Source organism: Scardinius erythrophthalmus, assembly GCF_964197995.2.
Source record: "Scardinius erythrophthalmus genome assembly, chromosome: 13".
Classification (NCBI taxonomy): Eukaryota; Metazoa; Chordata; class Actinopteri; order Cypriniformes; family Leuciscidae; genus Scardinius; species Scardinius erythrophthalmus.
Window position 1 is genome coordinate 26,019,126 of NC_138233.1, and position 17,820 is coordinate 26,036,945.

The following is a 17,820-nucleotide window of genomic DNA, read 5'->3' on the forward strand; positions in this document are numbered from 1 at the left end:
CAACTTTTTAACGTATTCAGTGGGCGGGATTATTTAAATAAGGATCTTTATGACTTCATGAGACCTGGAAAAAGTGTGTTGTATAGTCCAAACAAGCCGTTCATTGTAGTTCTTGAAAAGTGGATTCTGTTAAATAAAATATCTCCCTTTAGAGTGGACTTGTAACCTTGCAGATCTTTTATTTATGCTCTAACAGCAAAATTACACTCTAACTAAAGTTTGGCATGAAATAGAAGTTGCCATATTTTTCTTCCCTATTGTGATGTATATCCGAGAGTAACAGCTTGCTGAACAAAAATAAATAAATAATGTTGGGCGGGACTTGATTTTGTCCATGGGTAATTGATTGGCTGGTTGTGGTTTGCTATTGGTGGATCTCATGTGTGTGACAAGCTGCCCCCGCCCAACATTAATTAAAAAATCATTTATAATAAATACTGAATATTTCATAAAAAAAAAAAAAAGAATTGTCCATTATGTTTTCATGGTGACTTTAACACTAGACAGTATTTACAGCGAGTTTTTCAAAACAAGGTAATCAAATACGGTTTTAATGATATTTAACATATGAAACAGTAATACTAATCGTGGAGAAATCTATTGTGGTTTATTGTCAAACCGGTAACCGTTTCATCCCTAGTCGTGTATAAGCTGTAGGCTGTCAGGGCCGGCAGTGTCCAGGCACCTTATCTTGCTGAGGAACGTGCTGGACTGTACTGTCTTTATTGGCAGGATGATGGAGAGAGCGCCTGCCTCCCAAGATAAACAACTTCTCTGTAGTCTGTGATGCTCACCTAGCCCTCGCTTTCCTGCTGGCATTGCACAGGCAGCTTCCAGCGTGATTAGCAGCCAGAGCTCTGCTGGGAAGAGCCGGCCACCCTCATTCAGAAACACTGGCACAGTGAGTGGGTGGAGACTCAGGCACATGTGAAGATGCTTCATTTACTGTATATGTTGCTCACTTCAAGTTAAAGACTTCCACTTTGTCACTATCAATTCCCTTTACAAGGCAACAAAAAAGACTGCATTAACATGTTTGTCTTCATATTTTTTCATCAAAATGTTATAATTTGCTCATCTCCAAAACAGATATGGGGCAGCAAGGACTTTTCTTTCTTTAACAACCAATTCTTGATTAATAAAATCTAGAGAAACACAATATATCGGTAACATATTTGTTCCTGGCAGATATTAGACATTTAGTTCATTGGTATCGGCCAATATTGTACAGACTGTGCTCATGCTCATTTTCATATTTAGACATTTAGGGCCCTATTTTAATGATCTGAAACGCAAGTATCAAGGGTGAAACACAAGTAACTTTGTGGGTGCAAATCTAAAAGGGGTTGGTCTGAAGTAGCTAGTAGTAGTAGTAGTAGTAGTCTGAACTTACTCATAGGTGTGGTTTGGGCATAACGTGAAATAAACCAATCAGAGCATCATCTCACATTCCCTTTAAGAGCAGGTGCGCTTGTTCCATGGCGGATTGCTATTATAACGGCTTTTTTTATAACGGAATTTGCTAGGCGCACGCCAGGAGCGGTTCACAGCCGAGGAGACCGATGTTCTCGTCAGGGCCGTAAAAGACTGAGAAGTGACATTGTATGGTGATGGGAGAAACCCACTCAAATTAGCTTCGGTTAAACAGGCGTATAAAAATTTGGGGAAATATGTAAACTAGATTTATGATGCCTATTTTTTTCACATCTTCATGGACACAACAATGATTTCCCTCATGTGTTAATATTTTTCCTTGTAATAATGTATGGTTTTCTAAAAATGAGAACTGCTGCGTCTGTGTGTAAATGATATAAGCAAAGTGTATAAGCATTGTGCACACGCTACATTGATTATGGCCAAGCATGCACCCTTAAAATAGCATAAGAATAACATGCGCAACGCGCCACTGACTTTAGACTAGGTTTTTCCTGGTCAGTGGCGGAATTGTTTTCTAAACCTGCAAAATAGCACCAGGGAACGTTTGCGCCGGAACACGCCTCCTCTGTGCGCTGAACCGCCCCCGGGAGCGCAAGTTCATTTCCTAATTTACCGACATGCGTCTGTCACACGTCAACAAGCAACAGTAAAGAATTTATACTGTTACAAAAGATTTCAATTTCAAATAAATTCTATTCTTTTGAACTTTCTATTTATCCAAGAATCCTGAAATAAATGCATATAAATATTAAGCAGAAAAACATTGATCATTTTTTTTTTCATTATTATTTTTTACATTGATTTTCAACATTGATAATAACCAAAATAATTTTATTTTTTTCCCTACTTTATTTCTTTTGTGTTGGTGGTTTTAAGATTTGTGTTGTATGGTGTGTTTTGTATTGCTTGTGTGGTCAAAGATAAATTTCAGTCTTGGTTAACAAAATTGTATTGTATTCCCTCAAGAAATGTGTTGTGGAAGTGAAATAAGTTGCAGGTGCCTTTTTATAACTTCAATAAGTGTGCAATTGCTTTGCTACTTGAATCAGTGTGTGGACTCTGTTCCAGTTTTGTCATTCATACATCTGTTATATCAATAGCAGCAATTTCAAAGTGGTACACAACAGGCACAGCAATTAATTAATGGTGTCTACTGAGAGTTTAGCGCAGACAAACTGACAACTCATCAGTCGCCACTAAACTGTATCATCCAACACTGTCAAGCAATTATCAAATTTGGGTGTTGAAGCTTTAAGAAGTGGGCCTGAAATGCAAGTGCAGTATTATCAGACCAGTACAGATGAATGGGTCTGAACTAGTCAGAATCACCAGAATAATTTAGCGGGAATTTCAGAAATCATGTCACGGTCCAATCTATGTCACAACAAAAAAAGATTTGGTGCTGTAAAACATGGGAATAGTAAAGACGCTGATATATTTTAAGCAAAGCGAAATCGAAGAACGAACTGGTGTGATGTAATTTTGAACAAAATCAGGCCAAAACGAAAGTTTGAAAAAGCTTGTCAAAATAACTTTTTGGAAAACTGAAATTGTACTTTTAATTGAAAGTGACACTGACACTTTTTTTCAGGTTAATACTGTAAAGCTGCTGCTTTAAAGCAGTCTATTGTATAAAGTGCTATATAAATAAAAGTTGTGTGATTTCACAGGAGTGCCGAATTGCAGAGCTTGCGCACACATATTCACATCACTATGATCAGATGCTTTCTTAACTGCCGCTTACTCACTGCTGTCATTTTTGTTTTGTGTTTATTTTGTTATTGAGAGGAAAACGCACAGCACATATTTGCATATTCATCTAAACGTCACTCTCATCAGTGTGGGCAGTATTGGGATGTTTGTAACAGTATATAAGGTATTTTGAAAAATCTTTACCCTTGAGCGAAGACCGAAAAAGAACTTCATGAGTATATCGGGGCCCTAACAGACATTTCTTGCGACTGAATAATTACATGCTAACTCACTCAGTACTCACCTAGCCTATTTCTCAGAAGGCGCATGACACAGTCAGCAGTCAAGAACGGCCCCCTTCCTGTGGACTACTTTTCCCAGCTTTTGCTGGAGTCACAGAGACTCCCGGCAACCTCTGCAGTGCAGCGGAATAAGTGAGCTGAGTTTGCAGATTAGACCACCTGCCTCAACAATCCTGCCATCCTATTTATACCCATGACAATAAATTACTGCTGGCGAGCTGGAGTCCGGGCTCCAAAAGGGGCCGACTCTACATATGAGCCGTGAGAAAAAGACAAGCACTAATGGACGCAGCAGTGACCTTATTCTTTCATTATTTATTTCACTTTAAATGAGGAATTGAGTTTCTTTACACCAGTTATATGTGCCAGGTACCTTTACATAAAAGTGCAGGTAAACTGAGACGCTTTGAAGGAGATCTGCTGTCGGCTGTAAACAAACAAGAAACGCGTTCTGGTGGGCTGACGTCTTTTCATGAGTTTCGCTTTGTGCACGCAAATGAAATCTTTTCTTGCGTTCAGTTGTTGAAACAGCTAACAGTCTGTCGAAAAGACGACACTGACAGGAAGAGCTGGAAGCAATATATATGTTGGTTCAAAGCTGTTGTTTTGCTTCAGAATCATTTTTGCATAATTTATATTCAATATAAAAACAGAACCAAAATTCTTATAGGGACGCACACACCATATTGTTTACATGTCAATATTAGATTGTCATGTAATGACTGATATTGGACATTTCATTGTTCATGCTCATTTCCTCTTTTACATTTAGATCACCTTTGCCATCTAATGGTGACTAAAGTTAATCTTAATACTCTTAAATGTAATCTTTAGCAAATCTCAAAATTAATATTCATTTGACTGTAAACTCTAACGCACAAAATAATTGATTGGTTTGAGTAGGGCAAACTTAAACAAATTAGTTCAATCAAATTATAAGCTATTTAGCTTATTTAACTTTCTTTTTCTTTTGAGTTCTTAATCTAAAATGTTTTATTGTTTTGAGTTTTATTGAGTTGTTTCTTTTAATTGAGACAAACTTAAATTGAACCGAAACTGGGCTGGGATTTCTGTTTCCCAGCATGCTTTGCCATGGCACTCGAAAGGGAGAGTACATGCTAAAACTAAGTGTTATAAAATGTGTTTTTTTGCAAGATTATTATTAAGTGGGAGATTTAGTAGTGTTTAATGTTTTCCTCTGCTAATTTACAAGTGTTTCTGTAATGATGTTTTTTTGGGAGGGTGGGGGGTTGCCATCATGCACATGGTGACTAGTGGAGCATGAGCTTGGTTTGAGAACAAGTATATGAAAGGTTCTGTAATGCCAGACTCATTCAGCAATTGCTATGCTATGATGTTAAAACATTGTGTTATCAATTAGAAATTTAACATTAATTGAACTAGCTAATTAAGTTCCCTACTAAAATATTTAAGTTGAGATTACATGATAATTTTAAGTTAAATGTATGATTTAGCTTACTCAAATATTTCAAGTTAAGAGTAATTAAAATGTATGAGTACAAAATAAAAATCTGCACTTAACTCCACTTAACAGTTTCTTAACTTCTTTACTTATTCAGGTTTACAGTGTGTAGGCCTACATTATATTGTGATGCCTAAATTATTTTGTACCATTTAACATGATTGCATTGTAGGTTGTTTCTCATTATTCAGTTAGACAAAATAGTAATAATAATAGTACATGTCATAACACAAAAATAATTGACTTAGTTATCAGCAAGAATTGTATTATTCGACCAACCCAAAACATGTTCGTACAAAAAGGTCCTTAAAATCAAAAGCGAAATGTATTCAATAACAGGACATAGGCTGAATAGGAGGTTACACTAAAATATTATATAAACAACAGTAGATGTCTGATTTAACAAGTCTAAAACATGGCAAACACTGGGCCAAATATTGTATTAATATTGGCCAAGTAATCAACTTCACACACAAAACACCTCAGAATATGACATATCAAAATAATACATTTCCTTTCTAAATCCTGTTGAGTATGTTTATTTTGTTATTTTAACCATGCATAAATTGTATGGTTTGTTGACTTTTACCATTTGAATTTAGCATTATTTTAATCTAACCGAGCCGTGCCCCATTTTTAGGTCTCGAGTCTCGACACATTCAGACAGCATGCCTCTCTTTTTGCCCAGAAGTTATACAATTGATTGATTTCTTTACATTCTAAAATCATCTAAACATAAGAGCATTTCCTCTTAGACAAATCAATGAGCATGTTGAGGAAGCACACCGCAGTCGTTCTCCTAGCAACCCAGCCTGTCAAGCGCTGCATGTCAATGTGAGTCATAAGAGCAACAACTGTTTCAAGTATGCGGGGTCGCCTGCTTGTGTAAAAGAGAGAACTATTCAGAGCATGTTACTAATACCTTACACTTGGGCACTTGTCAGGTCCGTTTCTCTCCCTCTAGCTTTTGGCCTGATACCCTGCTTAATGCCATTTAAGCCTCCATGACACCCACAAGCACAGTTTCAGAATGGTTGGTCTAACCCTGGCTCAGACAGAGGGCTAATGTTAATCTCAGTAAACAAAGCTGTTAGGCTCCTGACTGACAAGTTTAATTGTAATCCTCTTGGATGCGGCCTGCAATGAAAAAGCAATCAAACACAGTCTAGTGGAAACTGACCAAAACATCTGGGACAAATGGAGCAAGTCGATTATTGATTAAACCAGGGTGGTGCCGCCGGGACAGCTCAGATAACTTGGTGTCCCAAATATAAAACCAGAAATTACGAATCTGAGAATAATGTTAGTGGTGTTTCTCAACTCATCACCACGATGCTAATGTATTCTGGGTGGTTACCAGGGTGTTGCTATGCAATTCATAATGTGTTTTTGATGCACTGCTATGCAAACTTCTATGATATTTCCTGGACTGATATTGCTAGGGAAAGTTTTTCCAAGCATTTTATCGTTCACTATAGGTTTCTGAAAGAAAATCTGAAATGCCCTTCTATTGTGCTTTAGGTAATAAGACTTGAGGTTATTCAATAGCCAACTTTCTTGAATAATTCTTAGAACAATTCATTTTTAGCCTGAGAGGAAACTGGAGGCTAGTCAACACTGACAGCATGCAATTAAACTGCTTGTTCTGTTCGACAGAAACATTTTTTGTGTTAATAACAAAAAGTAGCATTACTTGTCATTGACAACTTTTATATAAATGACCTGCCAGAAACCCTGACACATACAGCAATGAAATGTGGTCAGAATGAGGGATTGTACAGCACAGTGCATCGATTATCAACAGATGAGTGATGAATTTATTTGGATCGTGAGACTGCTACTTTAATTTGCTTCTAATTTACGACATAACACAAATGAGCAATACCTCTAAACTTTAATAGCCATTAGGGCTCATTTGTGCAGCATCTGTGATCTTTTTTAAAAAACATTAATAATGGCTACATTTAATAGATATAGCCGATAATAGGCAAATAATTGATGTCTCTGTGCATTTCCTTATAATGTGGTTTTAATCAGCAATTTGCATGCCTGAAAAAGAATTGTATTACTCAACTTCAATTGGCCACAACACAAAATAGAGGTGAAAGTAGACCATAATTAATGAGCTGCCTGCATTATAACATACAAACCCACAACACTGTCCTATATAACTACAAAGGAGCCTTTTTTTATAATCAGAGCAAAGCTAAGAAATTGCCTTCACACCATCCTGATGAGCATTATAGTAATCTGTGTGTGTGTGTGTGTGTGTGTGTGTGTGTGTGTGTGTGTGTGTGTGTGTGTGTGTGTGTGTGTGTGTGTGTGTGTGTGTGTGTGTGTGTGTTATATCTGTTGGCAACAGGAATAATTGTTCTGTGAATTGTGAAGTGAATTGAAAAGAAATAAACTCAAATAGAGGACAGGGGCTTCCTGAAAAGCCCACACACTATTCAACATTACGAATTACTTACACAGCAAGAAGCAATTTACTATCACTTCTCTCAACCCTTTGGACGCTGGATTCATTTAATACTGTACGCAATCCTTTACCATTAGTTGGTTATTCGCACTATAGGTGAGTCACAGTGGTAACATTTTAAACATCACAGCACACAGTTTAACTCCATGTTTTTAAAAGTTAAAGATCATTGCAAATATTAGCAAATTGAAATATTAAATTACTTATTAATTCATAAGAAAACATTTTAAACATTCTACCAGACTAATTGATTTATAATTGCATTGTGTCATCTCAAGTTAAAAGAATAAAAAAAATAATATTCTGAACTTTTTCTACATTTCAAGTAATCTGTTTCAAGTAATGTATGTGCCAAAGACACATCAATTATTCTGTTTTGATTACAATTAATATTTTATTCAAGTGAGAATAGGGAAACCCAACACAAACTATAATTTTTTGGTCTTGATACATTTTTAAGAAATACTTAAAATATAAATACACCATCAACACATAATATCGTTAATAATAATAAAAAATAATAATATTTTGAACTTATATGTTTAAGCTTCCAAAATCACTTTAGCAGATTTTTGTATTAAGTGCACTTCATTACATGTTGTTGAATGATATTCCTTTAATAAAATTACTCATGTACGCATCTGAACGTGTGTCAATCTGACAACACCTTGATCTCCCAATCACTCAAGATAACTTGGGTGCGAGTGACTAGGGTGTAATTCAATTTACAGTATGCAACTTTTGGCCCTCTAGCAGTTAAAAAACAAAACTGCATGCATTTTGCGAGAGAACATTGTTTTGTTTGTGCTTTGGCTCTGCGTGACTGTGAGGATGAATATAGTTATTCTACTTCTCAAAAACATTCAAAACTAAAAAAAAATTTGTTTTGAGTAAAAAAATGTGTTTTCTTTACGAAAAAAGTGGCAAGATGAAAACCACTATTTTCTGTTTCAAACTTTCGCATAGCATCTTTAGGTTATAATAACCTAAAAAAATAAAAATAAATAATAATAATAATAATAATAATAACCTAAAAAAAAAAATAAAACATACAAAGTTACATAGCGCACCTTTAAAATACATTAGTTCAAGTATGGTAAATGTTTCAATAAGGATTTGAATGTAGTCTCAGAGTCCTGAATACTACACAGTTAAAACCCTAAGACCAGAAACTCGGGGAGTGTGTGAGTTCAGAGATATCACAATTACAAGCCTCAGACACTCTAATCACTTGAATTGGTATGGTGGAAATGCAATTTTGTAAGGAAACTTGTGAAATTTGTGAGCTAGGCACTTATAAAACGAAGATTTGAAATGAGTTTTAGGCTGCTTGCTGAACAAGCTCGGTTTCACGAAAAATTATTCACAATTTATTAGTGTGAAGCAGGGAACTCGGGGCTCAGAGTCTGCTGGGATATTACACTCATCTTTCATGAGTTACCTTCACGTTTCTCTGCGATGAACTTCCTGGAGCTTCAGTGCTGGTACATTTTATATACTACATAATCAGCCAGAGGCAGCAAAAAAAAAAAAAAGAAAGAAGTTACTTCCCTTTGAAAATAAGCACTAGAGCAAATGAATCCCAAAGTTATGTATATGTAACCCAGGAGGGGAAAGAAAATGCACACCCGTTGTGACTTGACAAACAAATTCTCCCACGTACATCCTAATTAATTAGCACCAAGGGCTGTAATGTAATGGGGTTCTATAGCCTGCTAACATATGCCATTTATTTATTGCAGCCAAAATAATGAGAAAGGCAATAATGGCCATGCTTATGGTTTCTAAGTGCATTTTAAAGAGGCTGCAGGATTTTCATTTTTATGCAAGCCTGTTAATCAAAATTGATTGGACCTGAACAATTTATGACAGAAAATCCTGCAACTACGCAAATTTCCACATTGATCATTTACAACCAAAAAGCATCTAGCAACAGTCCTAATTACACTCACATTAATATCAGACTGACACTAGTTTAATGAAACAATCCTAAGGTAATACTCGTATTGTGCTAGATCTTACCAGAGCAGCTAATCTTATCCACACACCCCTGTCAAGCTACAATGTAATCACTGTTAATTTATGTCATGGATCAAACCTAAAGGTTAAACATTGATTACTGGGTGTTGATTTACAAGGAACTGCTTCACGCAGCCCTTCAATTTACCTTTAATGGGCCAGCAAGCCTGATTTATAGCAGGTTAAAAGGATTAATAAAGCCACTGGAGTTAACCATTGCATACTGTTATATAGCACATTTCATTTGATGCAGATGGAAAGGAGAAAAAAGTAAGTGCGGTAAGTTTAATAAGTCATACCGTTTTAAAATTCATTTAAGTACACATACACTGATTATTCTGACTGTCAAGTAAAGCAATAATTAGTGTTAATTTCGTTATACTAAAACCATGACGAAAAATTGTCAACAAGCTTTTTTCACATGACCAAGATGACACATTGACAAGACAACAATAAGGTCATTAAACGATAATTGTGACAATTGCTGCCTTCACATGCTATCGGAAATGTCCTACTTTCCACTTCTGAAGTTGTGATTACGAGCTTGTTGCATTCAAATGCTTTGTTGTCAGAAAGAACAGGAACCATGGAGGACACCAGGTTTATTCTTGCCTATTTATTGTGAAAATCTTATTAAAACCAAAATGATATTTAGCATCCCATTCATTGACAACCATATAAACATTCACCATGCTGTCTAGATAGCCAGCTTGCTGACGATTCTGGTATTTCGGTCAAATACAGTCTAATTTCTCTGCGAATAAACCATACAACACGCTTCAAATGATTATTCATATATGTAAATGCACTACTTTAATTACAACAGGGCAAATCTATGGCTACATTCACCATAGATTTAATGTAGCAACGCTAACTGTAACCATGGTATTGTGGCAGCAGAAATAGTCAAATGTTTTTACATTATTAATTTGAGGGTTCAACAACCTTTTGAGAGTGAAATTGAAGCACTTTCAAGTGCTTCACACATTTTCCAGCACTTCAAAACTCTAAATATTATCCAAATCATAGTACATATCATTACATTATATAGTATAGTACAAATCATCACATTATATTATTCTCCCCTCTTTTTTTCTTAAATTAGTCACACTTTAGATTAAGGTCCAATTCTCACTACGACTTTTGCCTCAAACTCCTAAGTACTGCTCATTAATAGTTAGTAAGGTCGTTGTTTTAGGATGTAGGTAATGGGTAAGGTTAAGGGATGTAGAATATGGTCAGAATAAGGAATTAATGTGTGCTTTACTAATACACAGCCAATGTCCTAGTAAAATGCATGCTAATAAGCAACTAGCTAGCCTAATAGTGAGAATAGGACCCTAAACTAAAGTGTGTTTTACTGTACATCACAAACAGGGCAATTCCACGCAAAACTGTCACATCCATAACGCCAACTCAATGCCATGGTATTGAGTTGGCGTTATAGATGTGACAGTTTTGTGTGGAATTGCCCAACAACAGCTGTTTTACCAGGGGTGTGTAGCCTTTAGAGTAAAAACTGCCGCAATGTATGCAGGCCCAGTTAGAATAATACAGGAAACTGCTGCCATAATAAAAATGGTATGACAAGAACATTCTTCCTGACCCCAGAGCATACGGCCTGTGGAAAACAGCTAAATTACTTTTTCAGGGCTTTTAACCCAAGCCATTTAATCCCACAAAGTTTAGAGAGTCATTGTAGAGAGCAGAGCAAAATGAGACGTCTCTAAATCACTGCAATCCCCCGTCCCTCAGCTCTGATCCCAGACGCTATTAGTTGGCCCCTCTGAGACAACAGCCCTAGCCGTGCGGGGATATTACGGATGACCACCACGCATGCATCACAAATGAAAATACCGAAATCCAATAAATCCACACAGACGGGTGAGGGGTGAATACATTCACAACATGTCAAACAAATGGATTTGACACCAGTAAAGAGAGTGCGTATATATTAGAAAAAAAATCCACTAAACTGACCTGTTTCCTTTGATAAAGATTGAAAATCGAAATGTTTGAAATTGAAAATGAAAACTGTCTATGCAGAGTATCAAAGGAGGATCTAACTCGATGCCACTAATAGAGGTTTAGTTGAGTGGGTTTGATAAGTGGCATACAATTTATATAAAGTAAGAAATATGGTTATTCCAGAGCACTGCAGGTCAATAAAACAAAGCATGTTATTTGAGCAATCAACTTCATCCTGTTGAGGTGGGACTACTTTTCCAAATGGATACACTTCTGGTTATATAATAATGGACATTGTTCCACACTCCTAGTAGTATGTGACCTAAATGCTGCCATCTTAGCTCATCCATGCATGGTAATGGGCACATTTTTGTGTCACCTACTATCATGTGACTTAAATTACTTCATAGAAAAATTATAACGCTGTTTCACCAAAACATTCACAGTCCCATTAAAGCTTTCACAAGTGGCTAACCTGCTGAGTAGAGCATGAGCAGTGACATCAAAAACAGCTGTTAATTTTACGCTTTTAAAGGGGAAAAACTGTCACTTCTTACACTTGTTGTTCTAACCAAATACTGCAAGGACGATTAAAATTGTTAAATTGTCGGTTCTTCACAAAGCTTCAGAAGACTTGCAAATATCCTTTTTTTTTCTTTTTCAGCTTAATAGTAGTGAACAGTAGTAAGATTCTTACAAAAATATATAATTTTTTGTGCAATAGAAGAAAGAAATTCATATTTCACATGAACATATCGGTGATAAAAGTCCAGTGAATGTGTAAATGAAGCCAGCTGTTCTGTCTGCAGGGGCTAAAGATATCCTCCTGTCTCTCAAATAATCGCCCGGATTTGATTTTCCAGGTGTTTTGAAGAGCGCCAAGCTTTTAAAGCTTAGCTGAAAGATTAGGTTAGTTGTGGTAGTACTTTCTTTTTTGATCCACATCACATGGCAAGATCGTAAAAAGAGCAGGCAAAGAGAGGAAAACCAGGCGTTTGTCATCATAGATGCTTCATGTCACTGCATTCAGAATTCATCACCTAAATAATGGTTTGGATCCCTCAGTGACTAATATTCACATTGATTTACTGTCCATGAGAAATATTTGTTGTTTATGGGTGGAGGAGTTTGGACAGCCCCTCAATCATGTTAGGAGCAGGCTGGTAATTCAATTTTCGAACTGAAATGAACTCTGCGGGCAGGTGTTGTTATGACTTAAACCTAACAAAACTTATTTTACAGTGCAATGATACACTCAGTTTTAGATTTATGTTTTCAAGATTCAAAAAAGACTCAATCAAGGATATTAATTATAGAGCAAAAAAAAAAAAGAAACGCTCATTTAACTCATCAGTGAGCTTTGTTTAAAAAGAAATAGTAATAACAGCACCTGTCTGAACACTCACGGAAGCCCACAGAGCTTGAACTATTGCATTTGGGATTACGCATAAACAGTGCCAAACTGGAATCTTTAAACCTCAAGGCGGGGAACTTGTTGGACGTGCAGACAACTTCTCTGGTTCTCTCTTACTATGAACCACTGGAGGCGTTCGCTGTTAATCCATCCAAGAACAAATAATATGCTAGTATCAGCCTCAAACTACAGTATAGCCTCAGGTAGTCAACATTTCTTATTTTCATTTGATCAAAAAATAAAGTGAAAATAGTAATGTTGTGAAATAATATTACACCATTGATCAATGTTGAGAATAGTTGTGCTGCTTAATATTTTTGTAGAAACCCTGATACTTTCAGGATTCTTTGATGAATAGAAATAGAAATCTTTTGTAACATTAAAAATGTATTTCACTTGATTCATTGAATGCATTCTGGTGCTGCTTTGACTGCTTTTCATATTTTATAAAGGATCTCTGCTAGTAACCATCATATGTACAGTAAGTGAATTTAGCCAGCACACAGCATTGCGTTGGATGTTCTGTAACATTAAGTAACATTTTAAACATTAAGGGTGCTACTCAGATCAGGGTTTTTGGGGCCGATCACCGGAAGCAGTATCAGATACCGATCATGGGGTCTATTTGAAGCCTTCTTTTTATCATGTAGCATTCATTTAGGAATGCTCTGATAATCGGTTAGGATTTTAAAGGGCACCTATTATGCAAAATTCACTTTTACATGGTGTTTGAACATAAATGTGTGTTGGCAGTGTGTGGGCAAAACCACCCTAGAATGATAAAAATCCACCCAGTAGTTTTTTTACTATCTCAATAAATCATAAGCATTGTCTCAGAACGAGCTGTTCTACCGACGCGGTTTGATTGACATCTGGTTTTGGCATAGACCCCGCCCTCGGTGATCTGTTCTGCACACCATCGCCATATTGTTTCAACGACAGCCGGTAATGTCTCCTAAGAAGTTTAGGTGTTCTGTTGTGGGATGTAAGAATGGACATACTAGTCTTCACTGACATTAGAGCCACTGAAAACGCAGCGGATGGATTTTATTTATGAAGAAAAGGCACCACTTAAACTTCATACGAGATTCATTTTCTGACTGACTGTTTAGTGAACGAGGGTCAAAGTTAATCCTCAAGTGTGGATCGTTTCCAACTGTTCGTGATCCAACGTCACCTCCAGAAGAAGTAAGTGTATTTTATCATTTTTGAGCAAATAGTCATTTCAATCGATGTCATGTCAGCCAGTTCAATAACAAATGTGTCTAAAGCTATTTATTGTCGTCGTCAAAGGATGTCTCAACAAACGTCAGACAGTTTTATGTCACGTACATAATTTTTTGCAGCAATAAAAAATGTCAAATGAATACCTCTATCTCCATAGACAGTATAAACGTCTATCTCCCTGCAGCATTTGTTTTCTGGTTCTGTAACGTTAGCCATCTTCTCATATTTGCCACATAAGCGTGTGTATAACTTAAGTTAGTTTCAAAAAATTGCGCGAAAGTTATCACAATTTGTTTGTGTGTGTGTGTGTGTGTGTGTGTGTGTGTGTGTGTGTGTGTGTGTTGCACATCCATAATTGCAAAGGGGACGCGATTAAAATTCTATAAGTACATAAATGTATCAAAAAACCTTTCCGAGACGTTTAGTCCATTCTCATTCGTGTTTATTCTGTGCCGGAGTCTCTTCATCATCTAGGTCCAGCAGGGCGGGGATATGCAGCTCATTTACATTTAAGGTGGTATAGACCAAAAACAGCTCTTTTTAAAACAGGCCCCAAAAATGACATTTTCAAATGGTTATAATAAATTAACTGTGGGGAATTTTGTGCTGAAACTTCACAAATACATTCTGGGGACACCCAAGACCAATATTACATCTTGTAAAAAGGGGCATAATAGGTGCCCTTTAAAGCTCCTGTAGTGTGAGCCAGGCATAACTTACGCAGAGGACACAAATAGATGAACACTTCATCTATTATAATGTTTGTTTTTTTCAAAGAAACCTTATTTAAAGTATAAAGATTCTAAGTCAGGAGCTGTTATGCAGAAACATATGCACTTAAAGGACATATACATATAAAGGCCTATATAACAGGAACAGACAAAAACAAGCTCAACACAATTAAAATGTGTCCAATGACTCCAGACTATTCGACCTAATCAATCTGGAGTTTCTTTGACTCCGGTTAGCCCAGACACTAATATATGCCTGTGATTCAAATGACATTGTTAAAAATAGCAAAGGCACCCATACGTTGCATCTGTCTGAACTTCTCCTTCAGGCTTTGAAAGAAAGAGTCTTTTAACGTTGCTATATTTATACCTCTCTAGGGATTGACAACATTCACTCTCCTCACTCCCATTTCATGCAAAATATTTTTTTTTCTACTCATGTTCAACTTTAAGAGGATCTGAAAGAGCGGTACACAGACCGAAGCTTGACGCTAAACGAGAGGGACCGATTAAAGCACAAAGCAGGATAAACATCTTCATCTGCACATTAACATATTTCCACAATGCCAATGCAGACAAATCAGAACGGCTGCATGCAAAAACCACAGCATTGTTGAAGAGATTTATGCAGATTGTCATGTCACGCACACAAAGCTTATTATTTCAAATCTTGTGTAAATGCGCCTTGATAAAAACAACTTTATGACTTCTGAAACTTTACAAAGATGCCTGAATGCCTACGAGATAAATTGCACGATTCAATTTTCGACGAGGATGAACTCTAATGGATTTCATGAAGTGAATATAATGGTGCTACCTGACCGCTCAGGTTTCCCGGTGTCATGGCTTAAAGACCAGTGTGAGAGCCATCGCTCTGATGCTCAATCACGCCGCCTCTGCAATAAACAGTGGGAGGCCAATTAGAGCGTGGAGCTTTCGCTTGAGATGACAGAAGGTGATTCTCGGAGACCCTGATAAGGATTATTGTGGATAATATTATATAATGCATAAATTATCAGGCTCTCAAGTACAACTCTTGAGGGAAAAGAGAACCCTGATTAAAAAGTACAGCCTATATGCGTTGATGAGCTGCAGTGTCCAAATATTGAATGTGAAATTCAATGAATATGACACTTATGAAATATCATTATTAATGCTTGCTAAGGCAAGCTTCACTATTCGAAAGTGTATTGCTCATATGGGGTCAATGACACTCCTTTTTTCCTGCATTCAGTAATTATGACCGTCGCTAGCGTAGCTAGCGAAAGCGGTCATATAGGGATTGTCAAAGGTTTTTTTTTTTTTTTTTTCGTCACCTTACTGAATTTTTCGTCAACGATACCAGGGACACCGAAACACCGGGGAACATGAAATTTGGTGGGCATGTAGCCCCACTAGACTTCTAAGGAAAAATTTCGTTTGGTCCCCGGGGGCCACTCCCCCCCCCGCGCTGGGCCCCCCCAAACCCCAAAAAATGCAGTTTTTCCTAAATAACTACCTGAACCGTGGCACCGAGGATGAAGAAATTTTTATGGTATGTTGGTCTACTAGACTTTTACGGAAAAATTTCATTTGGTCCCCGGGAGCCACTTCCCCCCCCGCGCTGGGGCCCCTGTAAATTTTTCGTCAACGATACCAGGGACACCGAAGCACCGGGGAACATGAAATTTGGTGGGCATGTAGCCCCACTAGACTTCTAAGGAAAAATTTCGTTTGGTCCCCGGGGGCCACTCCCCCCCGCGCTGGGCCCCCCCAAACCCCAAAAAATGCAGTTTTTCCTAAATAACTACCTGAACCGTGGCACCGAGGATGAAGAAATTTTTATGGTATGTTGGTCTACTAGACTTTTAAGGAAAAATTTCGTTTGGGCCCCGGGGGCCACTTCCCCCCCCCCGCGCTGGGGCCCCCGTAAATTTTTCGTCAACGATACCAGGGACACCGAAGCACCGGGGAACATGAAATTTGGTGGGCATGTAGCCCCACTAGACTTCTAAGGAAAAATTTCGTTTGCGCCCCTCCCATAAAAAATTAAAATGCAATATTATTCTGCTTTAATCGCCCCTATCTTCAGTGGAGATGTTCAGAACTGCACCATATTTCATGTGTATGATTAACTTGACATCCTCTGGGGGTATCCTCTGCTAAGTTTTGTAGAATTTCATCCATGGGGGGGTATAAAATAAATTCATTTATGTGCACATTTAGTGACTGTACACTCATCGGCCTGTAGATGGTGCTGTTGAGCGAAGGGTTGCTGGTTTAGGATGATACTGTCACACACACACATGCAGGAATACAAAGAAACGCAAGCATGCACACACACTGACATCCACACGCACAGACACACACCCATACACACACATACAAATCCACATGCACAGACACACACACACAAACACACACGCGCACACATGTACGCACACATACATACACGCACAGACACACACACACACACACACACACACACACACACACAGACACACACATACACAAACACACACACACACATACACACACACACACACACACAGACAGACATGCACATACTATTACTTTTTTTAGGTATATACATAAACACGCAATACAGCCAAATTACTCCACGTCATTTATTTTTGTGGAAAGCCAGTGCAGGCCTGAGCGGCGGTCATATTTTGTACCGCAATGCGGTACATCTAGTTTATTCAAAAATGAATCTAAAAAATGCAAGTCATACATAGTGATTTGCATAAAACCCTTCTAACGATGAGGTTTTTCATTTTTGTTTTAAAATTCATTTTTAAATTGGGGTGTGGGGGGGGGGGGGTAAAGTCAGAAATGTCAGGGTGATACAACTGTCCTGATATCAGAATAAAAGAAAAGGCCCCATTAAAAGAATGACAAAAGAACTTCAAAAGAACCCTTAGTTTGGCATAGACTTTTATTTGAATTTTTTAAATGAGGTAAAATTAGGTAGGATGATCATTACGATTTGGAAAAAAAGCATATCCTGTCCATCAATCAAAGTAAAACATAATAAAAGAGTAAAACAAAATAAAACAGGAAATGATGTCAGAAACGATCCTGCAGAC

The 17,820-nt window shown here is 37.3% G+C and overlaps 1 protein-coding gene across 4 annotated transcripts in view; it reads right to left on the bottom strand.

The window, feature by feature from the left end:
• Positions 1-17,820, bottom strand: part of enox2 (ecto-NOX disulfide-thiol exchanger 2) — a 250,392-nt gene that overhangs the window by 212,418 nt on the left and 20,154 nt on the right. The window contains exon 1 of one of the 4 annotated variants that reach the window (XM_081382657.1): positions 3,434-3,548. The exons of the other annotated variants lie outside the window; for them this stretch is intronic. The gene's annotated coding sequence lies outside the window, so the exon portion shown is untranslated. Of the gene's footprint in view, positions 1-3,433; positions 3,549-17,820 lie in introns of those variants that run through there. 4 annotated transcript variants of the gene reach the window in all.